The sequence below is a fragment of the Gossypium arboreum genome, chromosome 8 (genome assembly GCF_025698485.1).
Source record: "Gossypium arboreum isolate Shixiya-1 chromosome 8, ASM2569848v2, whole genome shotgun sequence".
Classification (NCBI taxonomy): domain Eukaryota; kingdom Viridiplantae; phylum Streptophyta; class Magnoliopsida; order Malvales; family Malvaceae; genus Gossypium; species Gossypium arboreum.
In genome coordinates, this window is record NC_069077.1 from 71,928,573 (window position 1) to 71,937,254 (window position 8,682).

Consider the following 8,682-nt stretch of genomic DNA (forward strand, 5'->3'; position numbering starts at 1 on the left):
CGTTCTATGGCCTCCAACCAATATTCCGCCACATTCGGGGCTATACCAGACACGCCCCTAAAGATCTCCGTTTCGTTAGTCCCGAAGTCATTCAGAAATAGATCCTCGAATTTCGTTGCCCGAACTTGCCCCGGCAACCCTTTCCAGAACACGAAGCATTGCCTGTGACAGGGCATCATCCCCGGCACCGCGATCATGAGACTCTACCTCTGTTACCGGTGGTACCGGTGCATCCATCGTCGGCATATGTCCCGAAGACGAAGATCTCGCTCGAGCACTTCCTCGGCTTCGTCCACGGCCTTTTGTACTCATATCGTATTATCTTGATTACGAATTTTTATGCATCAATTAATATTCCGGTGTTTATTACGATGTTTTATGAATCGAGAAAGAGTTCGAGTTTGTTTCGCAGAATCAAGTCTAGCTACGATTTCGATCTCTTATCGATTTTCCTATGGTTTCAGATCATCCTATCTAGAGTACCCTAGCAGATTTGAAGATGCAGATAAGTCGGAAAAATATTCAGAAGAGTTCAGAGTAATACTTACAGACTTGAGCCGGAGATTCGGAATGCCACCTTCTAAAGATCAAAATTTTGAAAATTGAGTTTTTCGCATTCTTTATAAAATTTTTATTTTCGAAAATCTTTGTTTTTGTAAACCCATTCCACAGCCGAGTTGTTGCAACCTAGGCTCTGATACCACTAAATGTAGCACCCCAAACCCGGCCCAGACGTTATGACTGGATCCGACATGCCACATCAAAGCGTTCAAAAATATTTTATATTGTTGATCTAGAAAAACTTACTTAGTGTTTTAAAAGATAATTTCATTATAGGTTAAAGTGAATGGAAGTCATGCACCGGTAGGAAATCGGAAAAGAGGTGGTGAGTCCATCCGATCGCTAAGTACCAAGCTCCCTTCGGATCCAATCCTAGACATGCATACCGCCATTGCCACACCTTAACGTCATGGATATTTCTAGGAAACCAATTTGATTAAGTCATTTTTAGGAAAAGTGATTAATTTTGGAAAATACTTTCATTGCGGAAGCTTTTCTTGTTTTCGTGTTATTTTGAAATCAATTACTGTTTTTGAAAACGCGCCCTAAAGCTATCCAATTTCAACAGTTAAATATAAATATTACCTATCTTAATAAAACATATAAAAACCATCAAAAATAAATAAGCGACCTTATTACATTTAAAATCACAAAACCTCAAACGTAATTAAAAGGATGTCCAGTTCACCAGAAGAAAATCAAACTTTTAGAATGGGTGGCCACTCTGAATTCCCTCACAGCTCCAAGCCCACTATGGTTGGGGATTTCCTGCGTAGATGAAAATAAAAGGGGTGAGTTTGGGGAAACTCAGTGTGTAAGGAAAACCCATTCAAAGCCCAAGTCAGCTCAAGCGTATTGGGCCTAAGCCCATTCAGGTAACATTGGTACTGGGCCAGAGCCCTTTTAAGATTACAATAAACTGAGCCTTAGCCCCTTATTCAGATAACAGTATGGCCCATAGGCCCATTTCAAAATACATGCAACATCAATAACATATGCAAGCCCATTTGGGGAGACTACTCAACCCATCAACCACTACACTCCAACCGTACCAGCCCTACACTCCATGTGGGGAATAGCTCAACCCACCCATTTAACACTCCACGATTGCTGACCTTGCTTTGCTCAGTTAATAGTAAATTGAGGCAAAGCCTCCAGTACGTGGACAAGCCACTTTCAGTACTTCCTCCGTCAATATCCCAATCCCATGCATCAGATAATAACAACATGACATGCAGTAAATAACAACAGTCAAACATGCATTTAGGTCAATTTAACCCTAGGGGTATTTCGGTAATTTATCTATTAGGGGTAAAACTGTAAATTTTCCACTTTTAAAGGTATTTCAGTAATTTATCTATTTTAGAGTTTTTCATGAATATTTCTACTTTTCACGTACTAACAAAATCACTACCGAAGGTTCTTACTAAATTGGGCCCATTGGCCCATCATTCCAATTTTGGCCCATTAAGTCCAAAAATATCGAAGGCACAGAAATCATGCACTTTGCAGTCCAAACATTGCAGCTTACCAAAAACATTAATCGATTTAGCTCACGAGCATTCGCACACTCGTAAATCTACAAAATACCGGTTTTCGGCATTTCGGCATTTCGGCTTTTCCTGATCCAGACTAAGAAAGAGGGTGTTAGTTACACACCTGTTTGCGACGATATGCTGACGAGATCCACACACACGAACTGCCTACAATTGGATTACTAACACGTTAACCTAACTATTCAAACACGAACTACATATTAACCCCATACCATATTTGGCCAACCACACCTACAGATCATAGTAAGCTTATAAGAAATCAATAAGCAACTCATTAACAAATTTTTGTCAATGTTTACCACATAATCATAATTTCACTGCAAGTTGTCTTCCTGAGCAACAGTCACTAAATCATTTATAACTGGAGCTACAAAACTCCAAATCAAGTGCCGTTAATTTTACATGAAAATAGACTCATATATATTCTATCCATAAAATTTTCAGAATTTTTGGTTTAGCCAATCAATACCATATTTTTCTTAAAATTTCCCAAGTTTCACTGTTTGACTAATTTGACCACTCTTCATTACGAATCAAATTTCTCACTGTACAGAATTCAAAATATGTTCTTGTTTATTTCATTTGAAACTAGACTCAATAAGCTTTAATTACATAATTTATTCAGCTTCTAATTCTTCTCCCACAATTTATGGTGATTTTCCAAAGTCACGTTACTGCTGCTGTCCCAAGCAAATTTATTACCAAATTCACTCTTTCACACATAACTTGCATGCATGTTATTTAAACATGTATATCACCAATCAATCATCACATATCTATGATTTTACTTAAGTATAATCTCCATTTCATCATTTTAAAGCACAACATGTTAGCTGATTTTTCCCTTTAACATCTAAGGCACATGCATGCTTATTTGTTTGGCTCAACTTCACCTATCTTCCATTTTTTTCATCAAAAGAACATGAAACAACAACCATTTCCTTCATTTTAATTGATGACTAAATGCTCACAACACAACTAAAAACCAAAATATACTTCAAGAGTTAAGGTAGAATCAAGAAGAACTCATGAACCTCAAAATAGAAGCAAGGTACCAAGAACTTACCTTCAATTTTCCTCCTCCTAATGACCGAATACTCAAGAGCTTTCTCCTCTCCTTTCTCTTCTCTAACTTTCAGCTATGATGAACAAAGATGGACAAAACTTTGTTCTTTTCACCCCTTTTTCTTTTAATAAAACTTCATATTTCATCCATTTAATTCTTTAATACAAAAGACATGAATTTCTTATCATGAAACATTTACCTAACCCATTATCATGAAACATTTACCTAACCCATTATCATGGAACATTTACCTAACCTATTATCATGGAACATTTACCTAACTTTTGATCAATTTGTATCAATTTGTACCATAAATTATGGATATCAAGTGTACATTTTGTCTACAACAACATGATGGCTGGCCACTTCATGTAAAATGGGAGGTTTGTCATGCAAATCATCCTATTTTGCACTCCTATTTATTTGGCCACTTCAATTTAGCCTATAGCATTTTCAAACATTTTCACATAGGCCCTATTTCATAATTTCACTCCCTTTTTCTTATGGAACAAAAATTAACTAAAATTACCGGGTTCTATCTTAAGCTTGGGCCTTCTAGAGGCCCACTAACATAATTAAACATATGCCAACATTCACAGGATTCCCGAAAATTGAGGCGTTACAGAACTCACCAAAAATTCATTCAATTGGGTAGCTAACTAATAAATTTATTCCTTCCCTTTTCTATAGTGCTATCCTTCCCATCCTTAACATTTGTTATCAAAATAGATATGCTTAGCATGCAATAATGGCAGCTCTCAAAGGTATTCTACTTCCCCATTTTTCCCTATCAAACACCTCGGAGAAATAAGAAGTCTCCTCCTTTTATTTTATTATTCATTTTCATTTCACTTACTAGCCAAAAGAACTACAAACTAACAAGAATGAAGATGAAATAAACTTACCAGCCAAATTCCACATCAAGCCTAACCTTACGTGAGCTCATTTCCTTTCTTGTTCTTGCCTTGTCCTTCTCCCTTAACAAGTTTATTGAGGAAATCGACCCCAAATAACGCTTGAAAGCTTAAACTCCCATTACAGTTTCGTCTTCTTCCTATCCCTCCTGTTTCTAATTTTGCATGCTATTTCCCAAACGAAACTTTCCCTTTTTCCACCAATTGACCGAACAGTCCCCCCCCCAAAAAACCATCTTTCACTCTTCTCTTTTTTTATTTAATTCATGTTTTCAAATTATAAACTATTAAATATTATTTACTAAATATAATATACACATAATGCCAAAATCATAACATCATTACCATCCACTAATGTTAAAAGTGGGCCATTTGACATGCAAGTCCACAACTTTAGTAATTTAACATTTTAATCACTTGGACATTTGCCTATCATATTTTTAAAGTTTCTCAAATGTGTCCTTTTTAGCTAATTTCACATCCAAATGACAAAATTAAAACATGAAATTTTTACACATACTTTTTCACAAATAATAAGCATAGAATATAATAATTAATTATTTTTGTGACTAGATTTTGTGGTCCCGAAACGACTTTCCGACTAGGGTCAAATTAGGGGTGTCATAACTCTCCCCCCCTTTAGGGATTTTCGTCCCCGAAAATTTCTACCGATGCATAGTTTAGGATAACGTCCTCTTATTGAATTATATCCATATAAACATTAGCTCATCGATAGCAATTGTAATTCATTACTGATTTCGCATCGATCTATAAAATTATTTTCTTATCTTAAAACAAATACATAAACATTTCTACAAGTATGCACATATATCTCATTTTCTTGATTTCATAAGCAATAATCACTTAATTTAATTCACAAATGCATTTCAAACACATATTAAGCACATATTAACATGTATAATTCACATCATCAACCCACATATTTGTAACCCACATTTTCATTCATGTGTAAGCTGTAACCTGACCGAAAGTACACACATACTCAAACATCCCAATAAATATCCTTTATAACTCCATCATATCTCACTATTCAACTTAACCTATTTCCAACAGAAAATCAACTTCCACATACCTGAACATTGAATTCATTTAGCACATTCAATCACCATTAACGATACCCGTATACAATCGATTAGGTTTAAAGCCTCATATAGTATACCGGCATGGGATTTATTTTAGCACATAACCCATATATCCAAAATTATCAGCATTCATCAAAAATTCTTACAGACTTTCAAATTTCAAACTTAATCGAAATAATTTCTTGAACATGATTAACAAAAATAGGGGTCATTTAGCAATAGCACATATGACTTCATATACCAAGCAACCCATAAACTAAATCCGTAACAAATTTATAACATGAATTCATTTCTTAACAACATATCTACCATCTTAAATCAATGGCTTCGTTCCATACGAGGTCTTACATGAATCTTGTTTTACTCACTTAATGTCTACTGACCGATCTCGCACACATAGTGCTCGGTTGAAGAACTCGCACTCTCAGTGCCTCTAATCATTTGCACACATAGTGCCCCTATTCATTTGTTGTTACACATTGAAATGACTTAACCAAGTCTATAAACATCATGTATGTACGCTTTTAAACATATCCTTTCATTTAACTTTGAATTCGTATAGTAATGAACACTTAAACTTTGCTCAAATTACCGGCACGAAGCCTACCAGGCACGAAGGCCCGAATACACATCACCAACATGAATGCTCTTCGGGACCTAGCCCGGATATAACACCAGCACGAATGCTCTTCGGGACTTAACCTTGATATAACTCCAGCACGAATGCTATTCGAGACTTAGCCCGGATATAACACCAGCACGAATGCCCTTCGGGACTTAGCCCGGATATAACACCAGCACGAATGCTCTTCGGGACTTAGCCCGGATATAACACCAGCACATATGCTCTTCGGGACTTAGCCCGGATATAACACCAAGACGAATGCTCTTGGGACTTAGCCGGATATAACACCAAGACGTATGCTCTTCGGGACTTAGCCCGAATATAACACCAGCACGTATGCTCTTCGAGACTTAGCCCGGATATAACTCCAGCACGAATGCTCTTCGGGACTTAGCCCGGATCATCGGCGAGACCTTTAGCTCGGATGAAATCTCCACAAGAAGCCAGTGGTCTTACCGGGCATAATCTCAAGTTTCATGTATAATTAATCACATGGTACAACATTTCACATAAATCATCACATTTGTAATTCATTTGCCTCATTCGCATATAGACATATAACATGCACCTTAACTTTATGTCGTAAATATCATTCGACTCTAGTACGTATATACTTCTTTTACTAAACTTTCGGCTCATTAGGCAAACACACATAAGCATATATCCCCAATCTTTTTCTTTGTTTAATTCTCTAATAGCCATTCGGCTACATAACAAACATGTATAAGGTTTCTTTCTCAACAACCTTATCATGGTAAGGACAACGGGACATCATTCATCTATCATACATGTATATCATGGCATTTTAAATTAAATACCAAAATCAATTACTCAAAACTTACTTATTATACCTTTCTCAATATTGACACATCATAAGCATGTCTCAGTCCTCTCAAAACCACCTGCTACAGCTCGATCGGGATCGGAATTCATTACAGTATAAGAAACACTTTTTTTTAATTGTCAAAAATCATCACACTATCATATTATCACTCTATGGTATGTACAACTAGACTCACATGTGCTATGTTAGTCCTAGAATCAACTAAACCGCAGCTCTGATACCAATAAAATATAACACCCCTATCCCGTAACCGTCGCCGGAATAGGACGAAACGTTACCAGAAAATTTGGAAGCAGATCAAAACAGTAAAATTTTGAACATTTTTTTTTTTTGAATAAAGATTGTTCATTTAATTAAATTTCTAAACACAAACAAAGATCAAACTTATAACTTATAAAAGTAGACTTCCAAAAGATGCCATATTCGCATGGCTTATAAACAATAGTTACGATATCATTCTAGTATAACATGCCATAAGCTAAATCCAAATCACAAGGTTTCCATAATAGTAGATAGTGTGATGAAGTGCTGACGATCCCCGAGCTGGTAATTAGAGTCCACAATCTATAAAACAAAGACAAAAGACAAACAGAGTAAGCTTACATAAGCTTAGTAAGTCTTAAGTAAAATGATAATTTTGCAGAATCAAATTCAATTATCATTTATCACTCGATTTTTTTTTCTAATCAATGAAGTCAATCTAGAGCTCCATAACGAACTATAATTTCAATAACCACATCATTTAGTTACCACAAATTATTTCATGGTAATGACCAAAATGGTCAAATATTCATATGCTCACAAGCCACACTTAGCTCATAATTACACTCCAATCTAAATGCCTCTATTATAGTTTAATCGAATACATTCTTATGGCATAACACATTGGCCAAATGTACCATAGTCACATGGACTGTGGTCACATTTGCATTCATACACTTATTCACATATGCATCGCTTTGTATACTTTTTATCTAATCCGAATTGAAAATCACATACAAGTACCTGATACATACTTGGCCAACTTAATGTACTGAACATCTTTAACTGTCGTTTCATTACTAAGCCTCATCGTCTTAAACCTTGCAGAAACCCCGTTTAACAATATCAAGAGATCTCACCATTCCGTCAAATAGTTCAAACCTCATGCACGCATATATAGTTTATCTATTTCTTCCAAATTTGATTCACATGGTCTTTCGCATCTAGAAACCTCATATCTACTTCTAATTCAATCAATCAAACTAAAACATAATACTTTTACCACGTTTAGTTTCCATATTTAGAAGCACATAAGTAATATCATAATCTATCATGAATAGATTCATAGAGTCACTACTCATTTAGCATAACATATACTCTTTCAATAATCATAATCACTTGCTCAAACGTACTCGTTTCATGCATATACATGAATATATATATATATATATATATATATATATATAAACTTAAGGACTGACATTTTCGAGCACCTTAAAGACACATTTGGAAAATTTGAAGAACCATTCGAACAGCCACATTCGAACATATTAAAGACAACTAAATTTTTGTCTTGTTTTGGACAACCGTACAGGTCAGCAAGGAATATATTAAACTACACCTAACATGTTTATTTCATCATGCTTTGGACAACAATAAAAACCATTATGAATTATATTAAATCAACTCTTTAACACATTCGAACAACTTAAAATACATCATTCGAATATCATAAATCACAACTTTCCGACACCATAAATTGCAGCATTTAACACCTAAATTTTTAGCTTACTAGCATCATAAATTCATATCCATTTGGACATCATTAGTTAACATTTAACAATTTAGTTTCACATTGTTCAGATCATTTTAATTTCTTGATCACTTGGATGATCTTTAATTATTATTTGGACAACAATAAACAACCATCGATCAGACTACCTAAACTGGTAAGAAATTAAACAGCATGCATGCAAACTGCATGCTTCAGCAGCTCCCTCGACAGCTAAAAATTTCACTAAAATTTCACTT

At 35.3% G+C, this 8,682-nt stretch overlaps 1 long non-coding RNA gene across 2 annotated transcripts; it reads right to left on the reverse strand.

Moving 5' to 3' along the window:
* Window positions 1–1,025: 1,025 nt before the first annotated feature.
* On the reverse strand, window positions 1,026–3,370 carry LOC128296280 (uncharacterized). 2 transcript variants are annotated; one of them, XR_008286835.1, is made up of 3 exons: window positions 3,184–3,370; window positions 2,221–2,264; window positions 1,026–1,329 (listed from the first exon to the last, which is right to left on the reverse strand). It is a non-coding gene; the product is annotated as an uncharacterized LOC128296280 (long non-coding RNA). The 2 variants fall into 2 exon arrangements; XR_008286836.1 differs by having other exon boundaries at window positions 2,221–2,260; window positions 3,180–3,370.
* Window positions 3,371–8,682: the final 5,312 nt, after the last annotated feature.